At 43.2% G+C, this 16,504-nt stretch overlaps 2 long non-coding RNA genes across 2 annotated transcripts; one reads left to right on the top strand and one right to left on the bottom strand.

Moving 5' to 3' along the window:
- Positions 1-5,785: 5,785 nt before the first annotated feature.
- Positions 5,786-7,351, top strand: LOC311011837. The gene is made up of 3 exons (XR_014596947.1): positions 5,786-5,864; positions 6,904-6,999; positions 7,124-7,351. It is a non-coding gene; the product is annotated as an uncharacterized lncRNA (long non-coding RNA).
- A 56-nt stretch (positions 7,352-7,407) lies between these two features.
- Positions 7,408-8,929, bottom strand: LOC311011716. The gene is made up of 3 exons (XR_014596940.1): positions 8,307-8,929; positions 7,688-7,755; positions 7,408-7,608 (listed from the first exon to the last, which is right to left on the bottom strand). It is a non-coding gene; the product is annotated as an uncharacterized lncRNA (long non-coding RNA).
- Positions 8,930-16,504: the final 7,575 nt, after the last annotated feature.

The raw sequence follows: 16,504 nt of genomic DNA, 5'->3' as shown, positions 1-16,504 counted from the left end.
ACAATGCAATTGTTTAATGGCGAGTAAACTTACAGTGTGAAGTATCCAAAACAGGTAGGGAAGTGGGAAAAATCCCAAACCAAGCCAGTACCACTGACAAACTCAGAAACTGGCTGGACAAGAAACTGACAAAGAAACAGGACTAAATATACAACGAGAGCTACATAAGGATAGGTGGAACAAATCAGAACAGTAGACAAAGGCAGATGGAACCCAAGAGCCTGGTCTGCTCCAGATATCTGCTTAAAGGCTGTGAAGACGGTGTTTTCTCGCCACTGTGATAGCTCCTGGTGATGAATGGACTCTGACAATCATGAGCGTGTTCTAGTTGGATTGTGGAAAGTGTCCTGAGATAACTGCTGTTGTGATATGACGCTTACAAATGTAATTAAATGGACAAAGCTAAGGAAGTAAAAGTGACACAAGGAGAGAGTGACCTTACAAAATATAACAGGAAACTAAACAAGAAATCCAAGACCATGACAAAGGAAATACATCAGAGAAAACAGTTTTTTTTATTATTATTATTTCTGCATTTGTTTCCAATAGCTTCTGAAAATAGCTAATGTATCTTCTTGCCAGCAGTGCTATGGAAACTGCATTTTCCCCACCCTTGGGCGGCCCATGGGGTGAACAACGCTCCACCACTAACCCACATTAACCACAGAAGACACCTTCGGACTCATTAATGAGAGGATTTGCAAACAAGAATATTTAAATTCCCAGGCTGAGAGGCAGCAAGACCAGCAGTCTCCACCCCAGAGGCCTCCCCTTATGCGTTTGGCATAGGAGCTTGAAAGTACTTCCTTTCCAGGCCTGGTGAGCCTCATTGAGCAATGAAGCACAGCTGAGCAGAGCTACTAGAGAGGGAGTAGGGCAACACATACAGCCGTAACAGCATAGACTCTACCCATTCACAGTGTTGCACATTTTTGCACATAAATGTGGCAGAAGTCCGCTTCATTCCAGTCCAAAATATCTCAACAACTGTTGGGTGGATACAAATTTGTAGACATTCATGCATATCCTAAAGTCTTTGATGATCCTCTGACTTTTCCTGTGGTGCAGATCCACATTTCTGGGGAAATGGTCTTTATCATTGTTGTATCGATTACAAAACCAAAGACATGTTCCAATCAACTACTGATGTTCCCTGCGAGAATGGAGATTGTGAGAACTGGTTGGCACCAGACTGAGGGAACCCCACTGAAGGTCAGGTAATGGCTGCATTTCGGATCGCATGCATTTGCGCCTATGCATGCACGAGACTTGAGAGTTTCCGCCGGAACTCGTCATAAACACATCAAGTTCCCACCACGTCCAAGTCGGACACAGGTGCACTTCACAGACTTTTTTTTTAATTTAAACTTTATTAATAATTATATACATAACAAAAACTATCGCGCCAAGGGAAACTTCACGGACTTTGCACAAAGAATATGGTCTACCCAGCGGCGCTGGCTTTCTTCGTCGCTGACGAACTCGAGCCGAGGCATTTGAGGTCCCGTTGTTGACGGAGGCTGAGGAATTTTCTCACGTGGGAAATATCACGTGATAATTCTGACCAACTAGGGCAACGTTGAGGGGAGTGTCTTATGTCCGCACTTATTTTTTTTTTTTTTTTTTTTAAACACATTTTATGTCCGCACTTATTTGAGACCATCTGCACAGAAAAGCATGCGGAGGGAGGTACCCTGGAGATCCCGCGAGTTTTTAAAGTCATGTGACATGTTGCAAAGGGAAGTTATCACCAGCTTTTGTGACGTTTTTTTCCCAGAATGCCTGGTTTTGCGAGGCAAATGCATGCGCATGCATGATTCGAAACGCGCCTAATGATAACATAATAATAAGCCAATGGTCTTAGAGCGCTCCTGTTTTCCAGTGCCCCATCTCTGCCTCATTTACAGGTCCCGCCTCCTGCCGCCAGCCATTGGTCCTCCGCAGCTGCAGCCGATGAGCCTGACGAGCTGTCAAGGAGCGGTCCAGTTTGAAATAGCAGTGCTCTTCAGACAGCATGTCTGTCACTGTGCAGTGTGACTTTCCTCCTCGTTTGCATGAGCTGTTGGTTTTGTTCAAATTGTGTCTAGTTCAACTTCTAGTCGTGGTTTTGTTATCCTGTGTGTGTTTTAGTTACTGAACTGGGCTGACCCTTTTTGCTGTGCTTCAGCACTAGTCTTAGTAATTCACCTTGGACATTTTGAATTTAATATTTCTTTTGTTAGAAAGCAGTTAGGGTGTAACTGCCATTTATTTTGATCCCCATTTTTCTCCTGTTTTTGTTAGATTAGGAAGTTAGGTTTAGACATTGTAATTTTTATTTGTTCCTTTTTTCCCTCCCAGGGCAAGTTAGTCTGGTTGAGAAGACAGTTTCTTTTGTTTATTATTTTTGGCCTTGGTTCACCCCGAAGAGACGCTTCACTTTGTTTTCTGTTTTATATTGGTTTGACTTTGACTGTCCACCCTTTTGTACAATACACCTTTGTTCACTTTGAGCTGTGAATAATAAACTACAGCTTTTCTGGTTGCGAAACGTCGTTCTCTGTCTCATTTATGTTGTGTTCCCTAGCCTGGGTTGTAACAGCTCCCTATCACAACATCAACTGTTATATATTAGTTGAACAGTCCACCTTAATTCCAATATACGTGTGTTTGTGTGGGTGGAGGTTGAATGAGGTCATAAGTAAGAGGTAGGACAGAAAAGGTGAAAGATGTGTTGCGAGACAGAGGTGGACTGAGGCTTCCTCTCTTTCTTTCTCTCTCTGACGAGTCTAAATGTTTTTGTTCCAGGACACTGTTCACGGCTCCCACTTCTGCCGTCTTTTTGTCTCTATTTCCTACAGTCATTACAAACTTGTCAACTCAGCAGGAGCTGATCGTCTAGTCAAACATATGAACATCTAATGTTGAGAGGTCTGTCCTGCATCCATATCGATTAATTTATTAAGATAAATCTGGCTGAGGAAGAAGCATGTCACAGCGCACAACCAGATACATCAACGGTGTAACTGGTTCAGCAGCAAGGATGTATATCAAGCAGGAAATTGCCATAATAAGTAGTGCAAATGTATAAAATACAAGCAACAAAATCATGTAAATATATCAGCTATTCTCATTTTAAAATATACTTTTACAAACAAGGACCAAGGACATTATAATGATTGTTGTAATGTTGTTTTATGAACATCTTGTAGTGTAGTAGTAGAAGTAGTGATGTTACATTACACAAAGGAAAAGGATCTCCATCAGTACCAAGGTGATAGATACAAATTTTAAAAATCTGTAGACATGAATAGATTTTCAAAACGGAATAAGAAACGGTGCTTTAATTGGATTGGCACTCAGCATCAAGCTGTTGTAGCGGTGCCAGCTCGTCTTGGTATATCCCTTGTAGTGTTCCAGTATTCTTCCTCATGTCAGCTACAGTGTTTTGAAACCTTGTTTTTGTCGTACTACCTTAACAGATTAAACCTTGTACAGACCTCTTTTCTAAATTGCAATACAATAACACACTATACACAAGGTACATGAGGACAAGGACAGTGCACTCTGTATACAGACATTTAGAACAGTGTGTGTGTGTGTGTGTTTGTGTGTGTGTGTGTGTGCGTCCTTGACTTATCTTGGCTGCTGTTGTAAAATCTGTGTTTCCTGTTGCTCATCAGGAACCATCTGTGATGATAACAGATTTACTGTGGAAAAGGGTGTCTCTCTCTCCCTCTCTCTCACACACACACACACACACACACACACACACACACACACACACACACACACAAACTGAACTGTTTCAATGCTGAACTCAAAAAGATCTATCCGTGACCCTCCCGCATGCTCAACCACCATCTCCCTCTTTGGCCCTGCCCTCCAAGACCTCAAACATCATTGTTATTCATTGAGTACATTCTGTTGAAAACCCTTTTGTTTGTATTTCTTTTTAAGATTTTTTGAGGCACAGATGCCTTTTATTAGCAGTGGACGGATAGGAAAGACAGAAGAGAGAGGGGGTGTGACATGCAGCAAAGGACCTCCGGCCGGGATTCAAACTGGGGTCGGCTGCGTATGTAAGTGCACATGGCAGGTGCTCTAACCACTCCGCCACCTGCGCGCCCTTTGTTTGTATTTTTTAAGTTTAACGAGAAGAGTCTACAGTGTCCAACCAACCATTGTCTCTTAATTAATGTAATTCCTGCTGGGTATCCTGCATCTGCCAAGCACTCTCCTCCCAGCTGGAGTCCAGGGGATGTTGGATACCAAATTACCTTAACTGGTTCCTTTCAAGATGAAAAGGTATCAGTTCCCCCGATTTTCAACTTCAATTATCACGCTCACCCACAAGGCACTCTTTATTGTCTGAGACTTTCAAGTAAGTACAATGTAAACCACCCATGTCAGTGTCAGTGGATGAGTTACACCAACATGAGGAGACTGTTTGTATGTTGTGTGAAATAACATGTTCACAATTCCAATTCACTTTCACTTTATAAACGGCCGTCCTGTCGGTCAGGTGCTGCTTCTTGTGTTATGAGAACGTGTTGGAATGACTCATGATGCAAAAAGGAATGGGAGGGAATTCCAATAAAAAGCAAACAACCAACTGTCATCGAACCACACTGCTCTCATAACATGAAAACAGAAGAGATGTACTGTAAGACGATCAAAGAACATTACATATAAATATAATATGAATCTAAATTAAACATTTATACTATTTCCTGATTTTGCAGTAAATCTTCAGCATTTGACAGCAGCACCATATCTCCTGTCAATGCCAGCCTTTAGGATTTTCCCAGCTATTGAGATTTACCGAACGGCATCATGTTGACTTGTGTTCATGTTCATCTGCCCAAGGCTGCTGAATAATACACTGAGGTTCAAATCTCCCTTTGTTATCTTCTTCAGTATAGCGGCTGAGCTCATCCAACGTGTCCAGTGTTTGAATGTGGCTCATTTAACAATTAAGATGAATCCTAATAACAAACATTTAATGTGGTCTTTAATGGATTTAAAATTTGCTATCAGACACCTGTATTGTAGACATCATCATCATCACATATATGACTTTTTGCTTTTGTCCCTTTTTCCAAGCTCCATCACTCATTTCACAGTATTTGAAAAGGATGAGCCATGTCATTAGGCTGGGGGATGGACACAAAGATGGCAATGACATTTGAAAAGCAAAAGATCAAGGGTCCTACTGGGCAATAAAAAAGTCAGCCTTTGTGATAGTGGACCCACAAATTAATCCAGGTTGTTCAGAACTCAGTGTAATAGACACAGTGAGAAACTGTAACTGTGTGTAAATGGAACCCCAATTAAATTCCAACTGAGGACAGTACATTTACTGTATATACAGGTTCCTCAGCCAGGTGAGTAAATGAGGACCAGGGGCCTCATTTATAAAACTGTGCGTAGGATCCTTACTAAAAGTGTACGTACGCCAAAAAGCCGAAGTTTGCGTGCGGCAAAAAATATTAAGATTTATGAAACTGTGCGCAGGCAAGCTGTACGCAATGTTTCCTTTATAAATCACAGATCACCTACAAGTGTGCGTACCTGAATCCCGCCCTGTACACGCCCACTTTTTACCATATTAATGAGCCGGCATGCAATCGTTTCCGTGTGGTGAATCACGGCGACAGGCCAGAAAAAAAGCGAAGAAACGTAACTTTTCAGAAACGGATAAAGAGACACTTGTTGGGGAGGTGGGGGCCCGGAAAATAATTGTATTTAGTGACCACAGCAGCGGGACCACGAATAAAAAGAAGCAGTGTGAGTGGCAACACATTGCTGCTGCTGTCAACGGCGTCAGTGGGACGGAGGAGCGGACGGTGGCGAAACTTACAAAAAAGTGGTCTGATCTGAAGGTAAATGACATCTTTCTGCTCCTTTACCAACATGTATTTAATGTATTGCTTGAGTATTTGAGGAAGTTTGACTTTGATGTGATTTATTTTAAATGTGAGAAATCTCATGATGATGATGATGATGATGATGATGAATATGAATGAATCATGTGTTGAGCCAGGCCAGCGTGCCACAATTTTGTTCGGGTCATATTTGAGTTGCATATGACCTGTACATTAATTGAGTGTACTTGTTTTCTATTGACATAAACAAACATATGAGGTTTTCATATGGAGCCCTTATTGCAATATGAGTGCAGTCAATTGCACCGATTACATTAGGGAAACATTATTATATGGACATTATTGCAAATTGCATTTTAATTTCGGCCTGTTCTTGCACAGTGTAGGGAAACCTGATGTATCTACTACCCATATTATTAATGCCGTCCAAAACGGCAGGCATTATTGCGCTTAGGGACGGCTGTGATATACCAGACCTATAGGATTAGATGAAACAGAATTATATTAGATCAAAAGAAGGTCTTTATGAAATTGATTATATATAATATGTATGTAAAACACTTAGCTGAGTCGTCAGGACCTGAATCTGCACCGGAATGGCATTGTTCCGGCGTGTTGCCCTCTCTAATACTGGGCCCAATTCAGCACATAGTTCATTGGTGTGTTAGCATTGGCGTGTTGCGCTAAAGTTAGCATTGGCGTGTTGTGTTAAAAGCTTCCATTGTATTGATGTTGAGGACCGTAAGCGTTACGTAGTACTGCGGGGGCCCAAACCTGTAAAATAACGCTAGACATCAGTTTGCTTGGGAACGTTTTGTAGCTTGAATGCGGCAGCAAGAGCAGCTGATCTGTGTTTGTTTATACACGCCGATGCAAAGACGACGTCACCAAACGTTTCTTTTTGCACTGCTAGCGAAGGGATTTTACGAGCTATTGGAGCGTCACAACATCAGTTATAGTGAAATAGTAACGTGTTCCACATTTCAGATGTATTCGTAAACTCTGTCTGTCTGTCTGACTGTCTGTCTGCTTGCAGAGCAGCAGCTCACATCCGCGTCCCACAGCGACCCACCACAGCTACTGTTGGCACTCACCTGTCTAGGAGGACTACAGGCTCCTTACCCAAGTAAAGGTGTGTAGCCTGACATGTAGCCTACTTTAGATCAGGTTTAACAGCAACTACTAGTAGTTGTGCAGATGTGTATTTCTATTATGTGATATCATGGGTTTCATTCCTCCATACAACTCTGTTACAGCTACTGTGTCCTGCAAGGACTTTGGTGGCAGCCATGGTTCCAGACCCGTTTCACAACCACTCCAATAAGGAGCCGGTAGAGGAGGAGGATACTTTGGAGGGCAGCTCTTCCTTGACTCCAGAAGAGCTTGATATGACCCTGCAGAGTCGGCCACAAACAGTTTGCGTTTGTGTTCTGAGATAACTGTGAACTTCAACTGCTGTTGAGACAATAAAGTGTTTACAGTAATTGTAAAATGTGTCATGGTTAATATTACTGAAGTAATGGTCAGGAAGACTGCATAATATGTTGCATAGAGGGATTTATTTTTATAAAACACAATTGATAAACAAACAACAGACTGCTGTATTCCTCTTACGTGTAAAGCACCATAACCAGCTGTATATTTCATGCATTTTGGAGAGAGAACATTCAGACAGACGGTAACCAGGATGTCCCACCATGCAAGCCTCTTCCTCCTCCAGCTGCTGCATCGGTCTTCTTACCTAGTGTGAATCATGATAATCGTCATGTTATGTGAATAATAATCTCAACAGACAACTTGGTGTAACAAAGTAACATTACCCGTGGTGTCTCCATGCAGCAGACATGTTCGGTGTCTGAAGGCTGTTGCACAATTCCCACATGGTCACCTAGATGAATATAGTACAGAATTTGAGCATTTCAACAACAAATCTTGTTAATATGGTAACCTGACTGACTTTGCTGACAAGCTGAGGTGTAAACCTCATGTTTGAATTTTGTAACAGTAAGTTTAGCACATAATGTTGAGATGGAGCACAATCACGTTTATAAAACACAGCACACAGCCTATAATTCACAATTCAGCACCTAATTCTGGAGGACGACATGATACTGACCAAATCCCGTTCCTTGTATATCTTTATGTGTAGAGGATCAAGTTTTTAATCCCGTTAATGTGATGTAAACAAACTGCCCGCATACAGGACGCTGTTTTCATCGGGTTTTCATCCATTTAAATATAATGTTCCCCATTTGGAAAACATGCAACTGTGAACTGTCAACAACACGGCACTACTAACGATATTAATTGTTGCCGAAATAGGCAGATACATTACTTATAGAGCGAAGAACGCAGCATGAGCGTCATTGTGGCTAGCGCTAGCTACGCTAACACACATCGAGTTACCGTCCAAAACGTTACACAAACATGTTAACTAACCATTCAGAAACGTCCTGCTGCATCCGCGGCGTCGGAACTTCTACAGGAGCTGGTCCTGGTTCTGGGTCGGAGTCCGGTTCGAAGCGGTACGGCTGGACCGCTGTTAGTTTGTAGCGTAGAACCATAACCATGGCAACAAGCTGGACGCGGACAGCACGGGGCGGAGAGACACAACCACTTCCTCAGTAGGAGCGGGGTCGGGGGTCATCATTAGCATAAGGCTACACCTGTCATGATCTGTGTTTGTTTTGATCTGTGTTTTCTTGATTTTGATTCCCTGGTTTATTTTGTAATTTTGCCCTTGGTGTGATTCCCTGTCTCGTACTTCCTGGTCCTTGTTGTTTCCGCTGTCTTGACTCCCCCTCCCTCTCGTGTTGATTACCATGCCTGCCCTGATGTGTTTCACCTGTCCTTCGTCAGCTCCCTGCCTCCCTGTGTGTATATAGTCTGTGTGTTTCCCCTGTCTCATGTTGGATCATTGTCGTATGTCGATGATGCTGTCTGTCACTCCCTGTCTGCTGCCCCACGTCTTGTCCTTGGATTTATTTGTTTCTGCCTCCCGTGTCCCTTCGTGTTTTGGTTCCTGTTTCGTAAGTGTTTCTTTGATAGTCGTTTTTGCCCTCGTGGTTCTTTGGTTTGATACTTTGTTTTTTGTCTTAGTTTTGGTTTTGTAATTAGTTAAGGAGTTAAATAAAACCTTTTACCTGCATTTGGGTCCTCACCTCCTGCTTCCTAGCCCGAAACCCTGACAACACCCCGACAGAATCACCCGTTTGAAAAAGTGGGGCAAAAAAGCTGAAAATGAGGAGTGTGATCCACTCCGAAATACATGTTCCGATTGTTTTTTCCGGTTGAGGAATTCAAAGACCAGGTTTGGAGACATCAATAACTTATATTAACTTGTGGAAAAATAGCATAATAGGGCCCCTTTAATGTACAGTCAGATGAGTAAACAAGGACCAGGTGTATTAATGTAACTTCAGGTGGGTTAACGAGGACCAGGTGTATTAATGCAACTTCAGGTGGGTTAACGAGGACCAGGTGTATTAATATAAGCCCAGGTGAGTTAATCAGGACCAGGTGTATTAATGTAAGCTCAGGTAAGTTAATAAGGACCAGGTGTATTAATGTAAGCCCAGGTGATTTAATCAGGACCAGGTGTATTAATGTAAGCTTAGGTGAGTAAATGAGGACCAGGTGTATTACTATAAGCCCAGGTGAGTTAATCAGGACCAGGTGTATTAATGTAAGCCCAGGTGAGTGAATGAGGACCAGGTGTATTAATATAAGACCAGGTGAGTTAATCAGGACCAGGTGTATTAATGTAAGCCCAGGTGAGTTAATCAGGACCAGCTGTATTAATATAAGCCCAGGTGAGTTAATCAGGACAAGGTGTATTAATGTAAGCCCAGGTGAGTTAATCAGGACCAGGTGTATTAATGTAAGCCCAGATGAGTTAATCAGGACCAGGTGTATTAATGTAAGCCCAGATGAGTAAACGAGGACCAGGTGTATTAATGTAAGCCCATGTGAGTAAACGAGGACCAGGTGTATTAATGTAAGCTCAGGTGAAATCAGGTAATCTACATTATTGCACATTGTGAATATTGATATTGAACAGTGTAATTGATTTTCCATGTGTGGTTGAACAGTGTTGGTCTGTTGGTTTACTGGCAGCAGGAAGGAGGAGCTGCTGGACCTGAACCAGCTGTTTATAGAACAAACAACATGGGGTGAAGTGGACCATGTGCTTTTTGGAGTCCATCACTGTAGTTTCTCCGTCGCAGACCCACGTCAATCATCAGCTGTCAGTCATCAGCAAAAGCATTTTAATAATATAGCTTAGTGAAAGGACAGTTGAATTATCTGAGCACCGTGGCTATCTTTCTCTTTCACCTCATGGCGTTTTCCCCTCTGAGGAAAAGCGTAATTGTTTGACTTTCCGACTGTAGCCCAGGTTTGTTCATGGATGCTCTAGTGAGTTGATGAGGATGAGGTGTGTAAATGCTGCTCCCCCAGCAGACTACAGCAAAGTAGCTGGAAAACAACCGACTGATAGAAAAATAATAAGGACCAGGTGTGTAAAATGAAATGGATGCTCAGGTGAGTTAATTAGGATCAAGTGTGTAAATGGAAGTTCAGGTGAGGGTAACAGGATCTGAAATGATAGGAGAGTTAATGATCAGGGAGGAGAATAAGACAAAAAGCTCAAGCTCAGAAACAATTGATAGAAACACTCCCCAAACAAATAGTGGACCCAGGAGACTGGTGTGTTAGGTCTGTGGTACTGTGGGATTTGTTTGTGATGTTTTTACGCCCAAACATATTTTAGTTTTGTTAAATTGTTTCTGTGTTCATTGACCATTTGTTCACAGCTAGCCTATTTTATGAGGGTGTTCCAATTACAGTGATCAGTGAGGAATCCATCTTACTTACAATGGTGGCTCTAACTGCTTCTTAAAGGTATGTTTTCACTGCCATTACCAACTAGGCATAATCTATTCTAAAATTCTATATAACCAGAAAATAATCCTGGAGGCCAGACGGGATTGAGGCAACTGTGTCAAAGAGGAAGAGGTGAGGGTGGGGCTATGCATGGGCATTCATCCATGTCAAATCATGTTTTCCTGTCAGTCCCAGGTAATACTTCAGATATACTCCAAAGCCATTTCAGCCTCTCCAAATATGTCGATGCCAGCTATTTCAGACCCACAGGACAAGAAAGAAAACTGATGATGCAGTCATCGGCTCAGGAGACTAAAACTAGAATGAATTTGACTAAACTTAAGAAACACTTGGTTTCTGGGTAAAAGTTAAATATGCAACAATCCAGCAACTTACTCTTCCTGTGCAGGAAACAGGGGGGGTTGGAAGCCACATGAAGCCATAAAGGGTGACATACCTGAGGGAGTTGTGGGCACACTCGACCCAAGGCAGATGATTACACCAGGAGGAGCAATGGCGTGCAGCGACAAACCGGGGGGCCATCTCCAGATCCTGGTTTACCCGCTCCTTCTGTCCGTTGGTCTGTGGGTGGTAACCAGATGATAGGCTCATCGTGGCCTCCAAAGCATGACAGAATGTCTTCCAGACCTGCGAGGAAAACTGCAGACCCCAGTCCGAAACAATATCCCGGAGAATCCCATGGATCCTGAACAAATGGTGCACTAAAAGGTCTGCAGTCTCTGCAGGCTGAAGGAAGCTTAGGGAGAGGCCTGAAATGTACTGTCTTAGGGAACCTCTCTATGATGGTAAGTATAGTGTTGTTACCTTCTGATACGGGCTATCTAGTGACAAAGTCGACAGCAATGTGTGACCAGGGACGAGAAAGCATGGGAAGGGGTGCAGGAGACCCGAGGCTGGTGTGACGGAGCAAGCGGAGACGAAAGCATGGGTATCTTTAACCATGAATGGCCACCATTCGAGAAGGATGTTTTCAACATCATCTGTAGGAAGACAATACTGTGCCATTAGTGTCTGACCTAGTGCAACATATGCTGTGGGTCAAAGGTAGAGCGAGTCGTGGTTCAAATCCATGCTCTTCCAGTCTGCCTGCCAAGTGTCCTTGGGCAAGATACTGTCAGTACGCCATCAGCCAGCGGCGTGTGAACGTGTGTGATTGAATTCGATCAGATGTAAATGTAAATGTAAATGTACTTTATTTATACAGCCCTTTACAACAGACCTTTCGGCGTACCAAAGTGCTTTACAGCAGGTAATAAATAAAAAGAGCAAAAAGAAAATAAAGACAATAAAGACAATTAAAAACAATTAAAACAGTGAAAGTGAAAAAAAAGATAAGAAGTGTCATCACGCTACTGAGTATTAAAAGCCATCTTAAATAAATAGGTTTTTAGCTTAGCCTTGAAGAGGCCCACGTCAGAAATAAGACGCATCTCAGTGGGGAGCTTATTCCAGAGCCTGGGAGCAGCAACAGAAAAGGCCCGGTCCCCCCAGTGTTTATATTTTGACCTGGGCACTTCTAGCAATCTTTGGTTAACTGACCTCAGAGCTCTACCAGGATTACGAACGGTTAAAAGCTCAGATAAATACGATGGGGCGAGGCCGTTAAGAGCTTTAAAAACAAACATTAAACGTTTAAAATCAATTCTATACAGGACAGGAAGCCAATGAAGGGAGTTAAGAACAGGAGTGATGTGCATATGTCTGTTAGTGTTGGTTAAAAGACGGGCAGCAGCGTTTTGCACAAGCTGAAGGCGACTAAGAGAGGACTTGGAGACGCCAACATAAAGTGCGTTACAGTAGTCGAGCCTTGAACTTATAAATGCATGGATGGCTTTCTCAAGGTCATGACGGCTTAAAAACATTTTAACTTTAGCAAGAAGATGTAATTGGAAAAAACTTGTCCTGACAACATTGCAGATATGTTTGTCAAACATCAGGTGACTGTCAAAGGTCACTCCCAGATTTCGTACAGTTGAACTGAGATTTGAAGACAAGGTGCCAAAGCCAGCTGTCACATCATCTCCAAACATAATAAATTCAGTTTTATCATCATTTAAATGAAGAAAATTTTGGGTCAGCCATAGCTTAATATCAGCGATACAATCAGATAAAGAACATTGTGCACTGTTACTGTTAGGCTTCACTGGCAGATAGATTTGTAGGTCATCTGCATAACAGTGAAAGGAAAGGATGTGTCTGGCTATAATTGACCCAAGTGGTAGCATGTACAATGAAAAGAGTATAGGGCCCAGAATAGATCCTTGTGGGACTCCACAGGAGAGAGGAGCACTGGGAGAGGACAGGTCAGCAACCATTACGGAGAAGGTTCTACTGGATAAATAAGATGAAAACCACTTTAATACAGTGCCATGGATTCCAACATAATTGCTAAGACGTGAAAGGAGGACTGAATGGTCCACCGTGTCAAATGCTGCTGTGAGATCGAGCAGCACTAAGACAACAGGGCACTTAGCATCCACAGAGAGAGCAATGTCGTTGTGCACCTTTAACAGTGCAGATTCAGTGCTGTGACGAGACCTGAACCCAGATTGGAATTTCTCAAGGACAGAGTTGTCTTCAAGAAAGGACTGTAATTGTATAAAAACAACTTTTTCTAAAACCTTAGAAAGAAAGGGCAGATTGGAAACAGGTCTAAAGTTTGATGACACTGAGGGGTCAAGATTAGGCTTTTTAAGAAGGGGAACACAGCATGTTTAAAGGCAGCTGGGACAGTTCCTAATCTGAGGCAGGAGTTAATAAAAAACAGGAGACTGGGCCCAACAGTATTAAAAACCATTTTCAGCACTTTGGCCGGGACAATATCCAATGGGCAATTAGTAGGTTTCAAAGATTTCACTACATCACCAAGAGAAATGAGGGAAACCAACTCAAACTGGTCCAACACAGCAGAATGAGCTGGGACAACGAGCAGATCCCTATTGATATTCATTATGACACTCTTACTGGTGTTTTTTCTGACAGAATCCACTTTGTCAACAAAATGATGAAGAAATGTTTCACAAGTGGCGAGTGAAATGTCAGTCACAGCAGAGGTGCATGGGTTAATGTTAAAAGGTGGTGTGTCGACGGTCTCAAGGGTTGGCACAAAAATCAGCAGTGAGGCAAAAGTTAGGTTTATGCTGCAATTTATTTTTCACCACCAGGTGTTTTAGGATATCCATACGGAAAATAATGCAAAAATGGGAAAAAAGAGAAAAAAAATACTTTTTATACAAAGGCTAGAGCTATGATAAGCTAAACCAAAGCACTTCTATCACTTCCGCTTTAAGTGACAAAACACCTCATTTCGCTGAGGGTATAGGTAAGCACAGCTTTGCTTCCTCCATCAAGAGGGTCCCCCCACCCCCACTAAAACACATCCCTTTTATAAAGGTAGACAGAACATTCCCAATTGGTTCATACCATTGTCCTCATATCAGACAGGGGTGTTTACGTTTTATCACACCAATATGCGTTAAACAGAGTTAAAAAGGTACCTACAATAAATATCCCTAGATCAGGCCTTACAATTAATATTCATGCATGGACACATGCCACTACATTCACAGTTCATATTTAAATACCGATAATTGATTTAGCGCCGATGCGCGTGCTTCAGTCATGAACGCGCCCGAACCATAAAACCGTCCCAGCACAGGCGCCCGCTTCCTAACACAGCAGGAAGAGAACGACTCATACAACGGTAAGGCGTGTTGTGCTTTTAACACAATGAATAAACACAGCTAGTACAACAATCACAAATTTTCTTACGCCCCATTATGTACAAACCTTAAACTTCCAGGTGTGATCAATATTTCATAGTAACAAAACGGAATTATATCACGATTGAATGATTGAAAGAATGAATAAAATGTGGGTGAAAAGTTTGGCATGGTTTCACAAAATGTGTGCACCCATCTGTTTAAACACACGCAAACCCCACACTTTAACACCGTCCATGAGAATGTATATTGATGGGGGGGAAACATGCAAATTATGAACACACGCCCATTAATTATTAAACCTGCATATAAAAAGTTTGGTGCGGCCAACTAAGGACACGTGCCAACGCGGACACGAGCTGCGGCGTCACAGTTAACAACAGAATTAATTGTATCAAATAGCACCTTGGGACAGTGACTGCTGGTAGAAATAATATTGGAGAGGTACTGAGATTTTGCTTCACGTACAGCACTCTGATAGTCAGTGAGGCAGTCCCTTAATATTTCCAGAGACACATGCAGTTTGTCCTTCTTCAATCTGCGTTCCGCCTGCCTGCAACGATGCCTGATGACACGGGTGGCGTCGTTCAACCAGGGGTCCGTTCTTGGTTTGGCAGATTTTTGCCTAAAAGGGGCAATAGTGTCCAGGATTCCAGCACAGGTGGAGTGGAAGGAGGAGAGAAAATTATCAGGACAGAGAGGAGAAGCCAAGCTGTTCAAGGCAAAGAACTGTGAGTCATTGAACGCAGCAGCAAATTCATCAGCCGTAGAGGGAGTGATGATACGCCGCTGACGGGATGGAGCAAGACGTTTACTGATTGGTTGGGGCGCTATCACTTCAAAAACAACCGGGAGATGATCTGAGATTGCAGTCTCAGAAATCTCTTTGAGGGAAAGTGAGAGCCCAAATGAAATAACAAGGTCCAATGTGTGGCCAAGATGGTGTGTTGGTTTATCCACTGATTGAATTAAATTAAAAGTTGCCAACAGGCTTTTGAAGTCAGTGGCTAATTGGTCAGACGGACAGCAAACGTGAACATTAAAATCCCCACAGATCAGGAGCTTGTCATATTTTGGGAGAATGTCGGCCAGAAACTCAGAGAACTCCTGAATAAAGCCCTTATTATATTTCGGAGGGCGGTAGACAACTGCACACAAGACAGGACTTGCAAACTCCACCACAAACAATTGCAGCTCAAAAGAGGAGTATGCACCTGTGGGAAGAAGCCGACATTTAAAACTGTCATTGAACACAGCAGCAAGTCCCCCGCCTCGCCCCGACAATCGCGGGGAGCTGAAGAAAGAACAGCTGGGTGGGAGGAGCTCTGAGAAAGCGCTGATTTCACCTGGTTTCAACCAGGTTTCAGTCAACAGGAGGAAATCCAAGGAGTGCGAAGTGAAAAAGTCATTCAAGATGAACGTCTTATTCACAACGGATCTGGCGTTGATGAGAGCCATGCGAACCAAACGCCGATCCGTCTGTTGGGAGGCCGGGTTAACCGGACGGAGATTCTCCAGCGTGCAGCCCCATCTGCGGATTCTCACGGGTCGGCGGCAGGGAAGTGGGCACCCGGCCTCCGGTACGGCCGGGAGCAGCCATCGGTAGGAGTGATCCGCGGAGCCTCGGATGCTGTAACCGGCGCAGTCCCTAGGGAGACCAAACAGCGGGTGGCGATCGTTGTACGTGGAGGACGAGGCTAGGTGAGCTTTCAATCGGCATATTACTCCACCTCTCTTTCCTCGTCTTCTTCGACGGCTGTTGCGTGGTAACTGAACAGGTAGACGCCATAGGTAAGAGGGTACAGACGCCATAACAGGTGGCGGTGGCTTAGTCTGGTCGTTAAGGTCCTGGATCGGTGGTTTGTCCACATAATCGCGGATTTTTAAGAGACTCAGGCGATCATACACCAGTAGTGATGACACTTTGTGTGATAAAAACGATAAAAACAGGACAATACATAAAAAAGGTAGCAGAGGTAGACGGCCAGCCACACACAACGGCGCCATCTT

Source organism: Eutrigla gurnardus (genome assembly GCF_963514095.1).
Source record: "Eutrigla gurnardus genome assembly, chromosome: 4".
NCBI lineage: Eukaryota > Metazoa > Chordata > Actinopteri > Perciformes > Triglidae > Eutrigla > Eutrigla gurnardus.
Note: the sequence above shows the minus strand (reverse complement) of the source record. Positions and strands in the feature narration are given on the sequence as shown.